This window comes from Miscanthus floridulus, chromosome 1, assembly GCF_019320115.1.
Source record: "Miscanthus floridulus cultivar M001 chromosome 1, ASM1932011v1, whole genome shotgun sequence".
NCBI lineage: Eukaryota > Viridiplantae > Streptophyta > Magnoliopsida > Poales > Poaceae > Miscanthus > Miscanthus floridulus.
The window spans coordinates 77,500,766-77,513,358 of NC_089580.1; positions in this window are offsets into that span (position 1 = coordinate 77,500,766).

Consider the following 12,593-nt stretch of genomic DNA (forward strand, 5'->3'; position numbering starts at 1 on the left):
GTGCCTGCGATTTAAGATGAAATAACTTTTATAGCCAGCTTATATCCTGTAAATAGATATGGATATAGTGTTTTCCGTAATAAAAAAAAAGTTTGCTCCAAATGCTTATCCCAAATTATTTTTGGTAGAGTTAGATCAGCTCAGCAAAGATGAATTTTACAGATACGTAAGTAGAACCACTTTTCTACAAAAAAAAGGTATCTTATGAGTTGTGATTAATCTGCTGAATTTCCTTAGGGGCAATGCATTGATACACGTAGACAGTTTCATAGGTCATCTACAGAGACACCTAGGATTAGGATTTTTAATGATGTGGAGGAGAAAGAGGTCATTGTTGGTGGTTCTTAACTCGCATTTTGTACCGCCAACACTAGTATAAAATTCATCAAAAGCAAACAACCAAACTAGAAATAGGACTTTTAACTGATCATTTCCACAAGTTTTGGTGAAGTATTTCTTTGCAGGTAACAAATATGAAAATACACCAAAATGGGCTCAAAGTACAACATCCACACAATTCGACCCAAGCAAACAAGGAGCAAAAGACCACGTACCTGACACAACTGGACCGAAAACACCACGGTTCCATGCTCCAGGCCCAGACAAGAGCCCACCGTGCAAAGGCGGTGGCAATTGGAGCCGGTCAGGGTGTGGCCGCACCATGGGTGCGCCCGCACCCCACCTGGCGCCGCTCGTCCACTCCTTCGTAAGGCGGTGTCCGGGAGCCATACAGAGGCGGTGCATGCTGGGATTTCGGGAAATATCTCCCTGTGAACCGACGTAGGAAGCCTATTTAAGCAAGGGGAAGCCTCCTTCATTATGCATTCATTTAATACACAAGAAGAGAAGTAGAAGGGCCCCAATCATCTTTAGCTTTTAGCTATAATAATATAAGGAGTGAGAGAAAGAAGAGTTGGAGAAGTACCGGGGTTGTCGGCTACCTCCACTAGTGTACTAGCTACACTTAGCGGAAGGAGTGCTAGAGCTAGCGGCTCCTCCACTTGTACCTCTACGATCATGAGTAAGATGATCGTAGAGGTATAAGTGGAGGAGCCGCTAGCTCTAGGACTCCTTCCGCTAAGTGTAGCTAGTACACTAGTGGAGGTAGCCGACAACCCCGGTACTTCTCCAACTCTTCTTTCTCTCACTCCCTATATATCGGTGTTTTGTAAACCGGACTAGTAAACTTATGTGATTGCCGCGCTGCTCTAGGATGACGATGGTAGCATCTAGTAGACATAAGGATTTATACTGGTTCAGGCTGGAGCCCTACGTCCAGTCTCAGAGATGATCGAGTGCGTGTTCCTCGCTTGAATGCTCTGAAGTTCTTACAATGGAGGGGGGGTGCAAGAATGGCGAAAGAGGTGGTAGCGAGGGGCTGTCCAAAGGGAAGCTTCAGGAGCCCTACTACTATGGTGAATCAATGGAACGGTATAGGATTCAGAATGTTCTGAGATGGGTGCCCTGGCTACCCTTATATAGAATTTGGGTCAGGGCTCATACAGAGAGGAGGTTCTCCCGATCGAAGGGTCGAGAGCCTGAGGGAGGGACTAGCTAACTTGACTTGCAAGCTACGTCGTCTTCTAGTGCACGATCGATCGTGGCTATCGTCATGGTCTTCTGGCCACGTTGCGGCTGGATGTGATGTGGCGCAACTGTGCCGACCGTGGTGGCACTGTAGCCTCGGTGGTGGTTCGTCAGCCGTCCTATCCGTCGTGGCCTTCGTTGTCGTCTCCTGGTTCCCAGGGCATCGTACCCAAAGTAGGTAGTCGCCCTAGGTCATCGTTCGCTTGGTCGCTTCACGGGGCCGAGGGCCACGACCCCGTTCGTTGGGGTTGGGGCACTCTGTCGGTCTGGATGGCCTTTTTGTCGAGCCCCTTTCGTGGGTCCCCATCCCATAGTGGGTGGGATCATACAAGCGTCTAGTCGACCCGTATTTGGACGGTGGGTGTCGTACCCTTCGCCACCGTGGTGCGGTGTTGTCTCGTCGGTGCGGCATAGCACAGGGATGGTTTCTGACCGAGCCGAGGTGACTGCTGTCCCCTCGGTCCTTGTAGGGTCAGTGTGGCATGCGTGCTACTATCAGAGCAGGCGCGCCTAGCTGCACTCGACCTCCCCTCATCCCTTTCGGGAGTCATGATGGGGAGAGGTCGTGCATCTTGCGAGTGTCGTGTACTAAGGCGGGTGGAAGGGGTCAGGGCTGACCCTATCTTTGGTGCCTGGTCTGCTCTGCTCGACTCTTGCTTGGCCTCGATCGTTTGGGCCCTTGCTGACTATTGTGTAGCAGGACACACAGTCTGCTAACTAATCGATGCCTTGAGACACCCCCGGGGTTATAGCCCCAACAGTAGCCGCCGAGCGTTTTTGCGATCGCAAAGTGATCGTGAAAGCGCTAGTACGCGAGTGCGTTAGAGCGCGGGCTCGTGGTCATGCCGTATCCGAGCTTCGTTGCTCGACCCCTTGTGGGCTATTGTGTTCAATGCGGTAGATGGTCATTGAGCTTTGTCAGGACACCCTGATGATGCGGTTTGTGGCCACCAAGCCTTGTCATGTCAATGCACCATGCATCGAGGTTCATGACCCAGGCAGGACCGAGCGGTCTTGTCAACGCTGTACTGGTCTTGCCTTTAGGAAGGTCCTGTTTTCCCTGACTTTTTATGGGCATCTGTCTTTAGTCCCGACCTCCCATGGGGCGCCATGTGGTGCGGAGGCTTTTGGTCAGCCCTTGGGCCTATAAGTAGGTGTCTTTCTTTCGTTCGGACCATTCGTGGTTGTGGCCTCATGTTATCTTAGATTTCCCTGAGTGGCCGGGCATTTGGGGAGATGATGAGGAGCCGAGGGTTGTGGTTGCACTATTGGGGTGAAGTCACCGAATAGGAAGGGTGTCCTTTTTAGAATTTTTCGAGGAGTCATTTCCCCGACCTCTCTTTAGCTCGATCATGAGGATTTTTGGTGATCGTGCGTTGGCTCGTAGGTCTTGGACCTTCTGTCTCTTCCATGTGACCGAACCATGATCATGCTTTGGGTTTCGCATTGTGCATCACCCCGGCCTCTTGCTTCATTGATCTCTCTCGGAGAGGTCGCGGACCCTAACGGTTTATGAGTCTTTGGAGCAGGCCTTATGCCAGAGACCTAGGACGCAGGGAGGAGTCGACCGAGATTTGTCCTCGGCTCTTTTTGGGGTCACAGGGACCCAACCCCATCTTTCCCTGACGTCCTTGCCAACCTCGAGGGGTCACGATGCCTTGTTATAGGCGGGTTTGGTTTCACCCCACGCGGGGAGAGGCATTTCCACCGTAACCACGTGGTCGGAGCGGTGCGCCTCGTTGGAATGTGGGGGGTACGACCCCGAATACCCACAGTAGACCACATGGGCTATGCCCCCAGGGGTGGCCTAGCCCACAAGACAAAGCCTTGCGGGGCACGACACTACTCGGCGTCTCCCGCAAGACACCGGGAAGATATCCTAAAGATATTACGAGATCTGTTAGGATACGTATGATCCCATGATTCCTGTAATCTGTTACTACTTTCTGGTTATCTCTCAGATCTAATCGACTTGTAACTCTGCCCCCGGGGTATATAAGGCGGGTAGGGACCCCCTCCAAACACACGCAATATCATACGATAGCTAATACAATCCAACAGAACACAGGAGTAGGGTATTTCGTCATACTGACGGCCTGAACCTGTCTAACTCGTGTGTCTCTGTTGCCTTCTTGTTCTTGATTACACGCCTCTGCCGATCAATCTACCTTCGTGGGATACCCCTCGAAGGACTGTCGACGATATTCTGTCGACAGTTGGCGCGCCAGGTAGGGGTGTGCGTGCTATTTCTATACCGAACAAGATGGTACATTCAGCAGGCTCTTCATCCCTCCCGCAGCCCGGCCAGATCTTCACGGTCGGATCGATCTCCTGGATCATCACCGCTGATGGAGTTGGAGAGCTCATCGAGCCAGTGCAGATCGATTCAGTGCCAAACACCCCAGCACCTATGACTGCAGATCCGATCTTGGAACCGCCTCTGAGGTCGCCTTCATTGACAACTCGCCGCCTGCTTCCTTGCTACCAGAGGAGGCAGATCAACAACGATGATCTGATCGCATCCATCGATCACGTTGGTCTGAAACTCGCCGATTGCCTCTCCATCGCCGAATCGGCTCTGGACACTCTTGTTCAGCACCGACCACCCTCCGATCTAGATCTATCGGAGGCTGCTCGGGAAACTCCAGGGGTTGCGGCTCTACCCTTCGAGTTCACCAATGTCGCCGCCACTTATCAAGATGCCCTAAGGGGCAAATTCGCCGACAAGGTTGAGATGTCCATCCTCTCACTGACTAGATCATCGACCAGCCTCCACCGGCTGTCAACATGCTGCATGTCGGCTGACGCCCCGGAGCATCCCTCCAAACCATCCTGGAGGAGAATCCGGACTCCGAGTCCTAGGGTTCTACAGAGACCGTCGCCAAAACCACCACCGAACTACTTCTCTCGCCTTTCCGTGGAGGCGCAATCTTCAACATCAGCGTCGACAACCCCCCTCGGAACAGCGAAACCAAGGAGGAACGCGCCGCTTGTGAGAACCAGAACGTCCACCGTGCACAGCGCCGAGCAAACGAGGTTGCCCTTGCGATGGCCGAGGTTCAGCTTGACTCACAAGGAAGGCCACTCCAACGCTCCCGCAGACACCAGAGGTCGCCAAGGTCGTCGCCATGCTTAAAGTGGCGCACTATCAGGTCAACGAAATCCACTAGGATCAGAGACCTTCATACTCCACAACCTTGATTCATTGATCAGCCATGCCAAGATCCGTTCGACGCCCAAGTCGCTTCACCGACCAGCACCGCGACGACAGGTAGCCCCTTCAGGGGGAGCTAGGGACAACCATGTTGAGCACCTTCGCCAACACGACTAGGAGGTCGACCAGGACGTCTGAGTGCACCTCAACAATCTCCAGGATGCGTGATGATGTATCGACGAACGCCGCTTCGATCGCCATGAAGAAGAAGTACACCACCGCTAGGAGTACGAGCAAGAGTACGGTAACCTGGACTCAGCTCTCGAGCCGCTCAACACCGCCAACGCTGTAGATTATAGCGCCGACAACCCCGAAGGGCCCCCAACGTTCACGAGGGCGCTCCGAACACTACAGTGGCCCCGTGGTTTCAAAATCACTGGGATCGAGCCCTATGAGGGAAGGATGAACCCAACACAGTGGCTACAGGCTTATGCCACTGCTGTCCGCACCGCCGGAGGAGACACCAGAGTCTTGGCAAACTACCTTGTTGTCATGTTCACGCCAACCGCCATGAACTGGTTCACAAGCCTCGCCCCAGATTCCATCGGATCCTAGGAAGAGCTGAAGAAGATCTTCACCGACAACTACATGGCTACGTGCACTCGGCCGGGCACCAAGCATGATCTGAACCGCATCTACCAGAAGCCGTCCGAGCTTGTCCATAGCTACATCAGGCGCTTTTCCAAGATGAGGAACTCTATTCCCAACATCATAGAAGCTGAGGTCATCACCGCCTTCATCCGAGGACTTCATCACCACGAGCTTCGCTCCAAGTTCAACCGTAAGCCGCCCATAGGGATTGGCGAGATGATCACGACCGCCAACTAGTACGCCGATGCTGAGGAAGCCAAGGTGCGCTTCAACGAGGATGCGGGCACTCATCGCCCAACTTGCCACAGCGACGACCGCCCTGACGACCGACGCCACAACGACCGCCGCTACGACGACCGCAGTTACCATCATGACAGCAGCCGTGATCGGCCAGAAGGATCCAAGTCTGGTCAAAATCACCGCCGTCAGCCAGACCACATCGTCGACGCCGTCAATGAACCTCGCGCCAAGCGCAATTACGATGAGCAGTACAAGAAGATCCTTAACGGCTCATGCCCTCTCCATAAGAACGCCAAGCATAAGATGAAGGACTGCCTTGGTTTAGCTAAGGAGTTCTAGGACAAAAAGCCGGATGATGACACCAACGATGGAGCCGGAGGCCGCCGACCACCTAGGGGCAACAACAATGCCTTCCAGGATCATGATAAGGTGGTCGCCACCATCTTCGGGGGCCTCGCCTCCACCGAGAGCAAAAGAGAACGAAAGCTCGCCGCCCGCCGAGTGCTCGCCGTCACCACGGAAGACGCCACCGCCAACCCCAGCTATCACCCCTGGCCCGAGGTCCCCATCACCTTTAGCAGGGCCGACCAGTGGGCGGACATTCCCTACATAGGGCACTTCCCCCTCGTCCTCGATGCAACCGTCCAGAAAGTGCTTTTTAGAAAAGTGCTCATCGACGGTGGGAGCGCTCTGAACCTCCTCTTCGTTGGAGCCCTAAAGGAGTCAGGCCTTGGGATAACAGATCTCACACCCTCAGACTCCTCCTTCTAGGGTGTGGTACTAGGCAAGGCATCCAAACCGCTTGGAGAGATCACCCTACCAGTATAGTTTGGCACGGCAAGCAACTACCGCGTTGAGCACATCAATTTCTACGTTGTCGGCTTCAACACCGCCTACCACACCATACTTGGTCGGTCAGCTCTGGCCAAGTTCATGGCTGTATCGCACTATGCTTATCTAGTGCTGAAGATGCCTTCGCCTGTAGGAGTCGTGGACCTATGGGCCAACCTATCCATCACCTACGCCTGCGAGACAGAGAGTCTCGCCCTCACCGAAGCCACCGACCTCTCCATCCAGATGGCCAGTGTGGTCACAGATGCCAAGACGGTGCCCGCCGATGACATGGAGATCCCATTGCTGGAGCCCCCTCGCACCTCTGCCAAGTCCAAGGAAACCAAGGAGGTTGGCCTTGGCCTCGACGACCCCTCCAAGACCGTGAAGATTGGGGCTCACCTCGACCCTAAATAGGAAAGCGTGCTCATTTTCTTCCTACGTGCCAACGTCGACATGTTTGCTTGGAAACCTGCAGACATGCCAGGGGTACCACGGGAGAAGATCGAGCACTCCTTGAATGTCTCACCGACCGCCAAGCCGATCAAGCAGAAACTCCACCGATTCACGCCAGACAAGGAGGCTATTAGGGTAGAAATAAAATGGCTCTTAGCTGCCAGATTTATAAAAGAAGTGTATCATCCTGAGTGGTTAGCAAACCCTGTTCTCATTCAAAAAAAGAATAAAGAATGGAGAATGTGCGTTGATTACACTGATCTTAACAAACACTACCCTAAAGACCCCTTCGGTCTGCCTTGGATAGACGAGGTTGTAGACTCCACCGCTGACTATGAACTGCTCTCCTTCCTCGACTATTACTTGGGCTATCACCAGATTTCCCTCAAGGAAGAAGACCAGATCAAGACGTCATTCATCATGCCCTTCGGTGCGTACTGCTAAACCACCATGTCCTTCGAACTCAAGAACACCAGGGCGACTTATCAAAGGGCCATCTAGATGTGCCTCGATCAATAGATCAGCCACAACGTCGAAGCTTACATCGATGATGTTGTCGTCAAGTCTAAGACCGCCGACAATCTTATCGCCGACCTTGAGGAAACGTTCACCAACCTAAAAAGGTAGCGATGGAAGCTGAACCCTTCAAAGTGCATCTTTGGAGTTCCATCTGGTATACTCCTGGGCTACATCATCAGCGCACGTGGCATCGAACCCAACCCCGACAAAGGTCTCCGCCATCACCAACATTAAACGGCCAACATGCATCAAGGATATACAGAAGCTTACAGGCTGTATGACTGCTTTAAGCCGCTTCATATCGCACCTTGGCGAAAAGGGACTACCTTTCTTCAAACTCCTCAAGGCCTCCGAGCGCTTTTCCTGGTTGAAGGAGGCAGAAACAGCTTTCGAGCAGCTCAAGTTGTTCTTAACAAAGCCTTCGATCATGACGACGCCTCGACCAGACATAACTCTACTGATCTACATCGCCGCCACTTCTCGCGCCATCAGCACAGCTATCGTTGTCGAACGCGAGGAGGCTGGGCATGCCTATAAGGTGCAACATCCGATATACTTCATCAGTGAGGTCCTTAATGAGCCCAAGACTCGTTATCCTCAGGTCCAAAAGCTACTGTACGCCATTCTGATTACATCGCATAAGCTTCGCCACTACTTTGAGTACTACAAGTTCGCCGTGGTCATCGAGTTCCCTCTAGGGGACATTCTCCGCAACAAAGAGGCCAACGACCACATCATCAAGTGGGCTGTAGAGCTTGTCACTTACTCCATCGAATTTAGAAGCAGGCCAACCATCAAATTATAGGCGCTCGCTGATTTCGTCACTGAGTGGACAGAGATCCAAGAGCCCATCACCGCCACTTGCCCCAAGCACTGGGTGATGTACTTCGACAGCGCCCTCAACATCAACGGTGCTGGTGCAGGCATTCTGTTCATTATGCCGACCAAGGATAAGCTCCGATACATTCTCCGGATACACTTTCCGGCCTCCAACAACGCCGCCGAATATGAAGCATGTCTCCACGGACTCCATATAGCCATTGAGCTCGACGTCAAATGCCTCATGGTATATGGGGACTTCGCGCTAGTCATCAAGCAGCTCAACAAAGACTGGTCCTACTCCAGTGAAAAGATGGATGCATATTGCGCCAAAATCAGGAAGCTTGAAGGGAAATTCTACGGTGTCGAGTACCACCACATGGTACGAGATCAAAATTAGCTCGCCGACCACCTATCCAAGTTAGGCTCCTCTCACGCCGCGATTCCACCAGGGGTCTTCGTCCAAGATCTTTTGGCGCCAACCATTAAGGTAGATAAGGAAGTTTAGGAAGTTCCCCCTGCCGAGCAGCTAGTACTTACGGTACCTTCACCGGCCGCCGATTGGAGGGAACAGTTCATCAAGTACCTCACCAGCGCTGAAGTACCCGCCCACAAGACTGAAATCGAATGCCTAATTTGTTGAAGCAAGCATTACGTGTTGGTGGATGGCAACTTGATGAGGAAAAGTGCCAAGGAAGGGATACTGCAGAAATGCATCACCCAAGAAGAGGGAGTGAAGCTACTTCTTGAAATTCACTTTGGTTCCTACGATAACGACGCGGCCTCAAGAAACCTAGTCGGCAAAGCTTTCTGAGCTGGTTTTTACTGGCCCATGGCCATCTCCGATGCAGAAGACCTCGTCCAACGTTGTGAAGGATGCTAATTTTTCGCCAAGCAAATACACGTGCCGGCACAAGAACTACAGACCATCCTAGCTTCCTGGCCTTTTGCATGCTGGGGACTAGATATGATCGAGCCTTTTAAGCCAGCGCCAAGTGGTTTCTGGTACGTATACGTCATCATTGACAAGTTCTCCCAGTGGATCGAGTATAAACCGTTCGTCTCGGCTACTACAAAGAAAGCAGTCAAGCTCTTCGAAGATATCATCCACAGATTCGGTCTCCTAAACAACATTGTCACCGACCTTAGAACCACATTCACTGGTCATCATTTTTGGGATTTCTATGAAGACCGATGCATCACCGTCAGATACGTCTCCGTTGCCCATCCCAGAGCCAACGGCTAGGTCGAACGAGCGAATGGCATGATCCTTGATGCCCTCAAAAAGAGGCTATACCAGAAAGAAGAAAAGCATCCGGGCAGATGGCTCAAAGAGCTACCAGCTATGGTGTGGGGACTGCGCACTCAAGCTAGTCGTAGCATCGGTGTGTCTCCATATTTTTTGGTCTATGGCTCAGAAGCCATACTACCAGTGGACATTGCCTTCCGAGCACCTAGGGTGGAGCATTATGATGAAGAGCAAGCCACAGCTGTTAGGATAGAGGACATCGACAGGGCCGAGGAAGAACGCCTAATCACCTATGTCCACATAGCCAAATACCTAGAAGGCTTGCAGAGATACTACAACCGCAACATCAAAGGTCGTTCATTTGCTGTCGGTGACCTCGTTCTTCGTAGAAAGCAAAAAACCGAAGGGATGCACAAGCTCTCCTTCCCCTGGGAAGGGACTTACATCATCAAAGAGGTTACTCGACCAGGGTCTTATCGCCTACGTGACTTAGACGGAATCGATGTCCCCAACTCATGGCACATCAAACACCTTATACGTTTCTATCCTTGAAACGCTCCAGATATGTATTCTCCACTTCATGATGAATAAAGTTTTGGTCGCCATAATTTATCTCCATTATTTCTCCATTACAATTTAATCTCCACTTACGGTCGCCAAGCTCTAAGTTACTCAACGATCTCCAACATGTGCCAAATCTCCAACGTATTTCGCCGAACAGGTTTCTCCAAATCGCCGACCACGTTTCTCCAAATCTCTAACGTATTTCGCCGAACAAGTTTCTCCAAATCGCCGACCATGTTTCTCCAAATCTCCAAGATATTTCGCCAATCACCGAGCAGCATATGTCTTGTTCTGCGCTCTATGGAGAAGACCCAGTCTCTGATCTCTCCCTACATGTGCTACGAGCTCCGCGCTCTGCGTTATGGGTGGTCGGCTATGGTTCCTTAGTCACACCTGTTCCTCCTACACGTGCACGGGCTCTGCGCTCGACATTATGGACTATGGGCTAGCCAAGGCCAAGAGCATAGTAGAGAACTAACTGCTCGGACGCCACTAATACTACATATTTCTCCAAGTTATCTCGCAAACCACCGAGCAACACACGTTCCGCTCTGATCTCTATGGAGAAGACCCAGTCTCCGATCTCTCCCTACACGTGCTATGGGCTCCGCGCTCTGCGTTATGGGTGGCCGGCTACGGTTCTTTGGTCACGCCTGTTCCTCCTACACATGCACGGGCTCCACGCTCGACGTTATGGACTATGGGCTAGCTAAGGCCAAAGAGCTCAGTAATGAACTAACTGCTCGGATGCTACTTATACTATGTATAATTGCGTTAGGGTTATCACTACAGCGATTTCTTCACCGCAACATTACAAACTGCATAAACATGCACATGTCAACATTTATACATACACATAAATGTGTGTCTGCGCCCTTGCGTGTCTTTAACTACTCTATTCAGTTATTACAGCATACTCTCCAAGCAGATCACCGAGCTTCGCCGTCGCCGTCTGTCTCGTCAAACAGGTCAATGTCGCCGGCCAGCTTCTTCGCCGTGTCCTCCACCTCATCCTCCAGCTGCTGGTGCTCTGCCTTGCCCATCCCTTCGGTGAATCTGGCCCCTATTGTCTGAAGGTCAACGATTGGATAGTGGGACCGAACCACCGCAAGGGCGTGAGTAATGGCGGTAACAATGGCGTCGTGGTTGAATCCCTTGAAGTTCTCCCACGCCACCTTGCACCTCTGGATGATGGTGCCCGAATGCGATGGCCTACCGTCGGGTTGAGGAGCCACCTCTAGGTCGGCGCAGTCAAGCACCGGTTTAACTCCGGCGACTATGGCGTCGAACTTGTCCCTTTGGGTCCTGGCCTCCTGCACTAGCACATCAAACTATGCCTTGACCCTCTGGTGGTAGTCTGCAAGTATTGCAAGGTTCCATCAAGCAAGGAAGCTACTTCAATAGTAACTCCAACCAGGAAGTACTCACCTTTCAGCTCCACGGCCAGTTTGTCTGCTCACCCTGACTCCTTCGCCTTCTCCTCTCGGAATTGTTCGACAGCTTGGCGTAGCTGACCGAGCTCTGCATCTTGCTCTACAAGCACAACAGTCATCACCAAAAATATGGCTGTTCAACAATACAAAGCACATTCGCCGATACACCATACCTGGTTTTTGCTCAGATACATTCCTGAGCTGCTCGGACTTCTGCTCTAGCTGCTTGGAAGCACTCGACAGCTGGTCGGAGATAGTGGCCACCTGCTCAGACTTGCCACATAGCTACTCGGACACGGTCACTAGCTGCTCGGATAGGACGCCCTTCTGGTACTCTAGGTCTCGCGCATTGGACTCAGTAAGGTCTCTGTTAACACTGGATTTTGGTCGATTCTAGAAGATGACAGGTAGACCCACATGCGGAAAGAAGGGTGTTCGGCAAACAAAACAAGCGGTCGGCTAAATGCTTGTGCGGTCGGTTACTCTAGAAGGCGGTAACTCCATTCGGGAAAATAGAAGATGGCAGGCAAGACCGATCGGAAAGATGAGAGTTGTAATAATAAAGGAATTTGTAAGTTTAGGGTAAGGAATCGTAAGTTTCCAAGTTTGTTTAGAAGTTCTTTTGTGAATCGTAGTCCTCTAGGACTCGTGTTTTGTCCAGGGTATAAATATTGACCCTCGACCATTGTAATAAGGGTTCACAACCAAATCAATACAACCGGCCCCAGTGCCAACTTTCGAGTCCTTTTGTCGTGTCGTCGAGTTCTTCGAGAGGAGTCATCGATCCGTCGACCTCCGTAAGTTCCGACAACCTTGTTATCATGTTTAGTATCATGCGGTGGATTTAGACGTGATGCAAGTAGTCTTGTCTGTTTTCAATGATCGTGCGGCGGATCTTTGCTTAACAATCAAGAAGTCTTTGCTTATGCTTCGTTTATGAGTAGATACCAGTGCGGCAGGTGTTTGCTCGATATGCTTAGTGAAAGCAAGACTAGTTATCGGCTCTATTAGATATGGCAAAATCTAAATAGATTCATTAAGTTATCCAGTGTTGCATGTTTTAAATATTTTATATATTTGTAACACACTT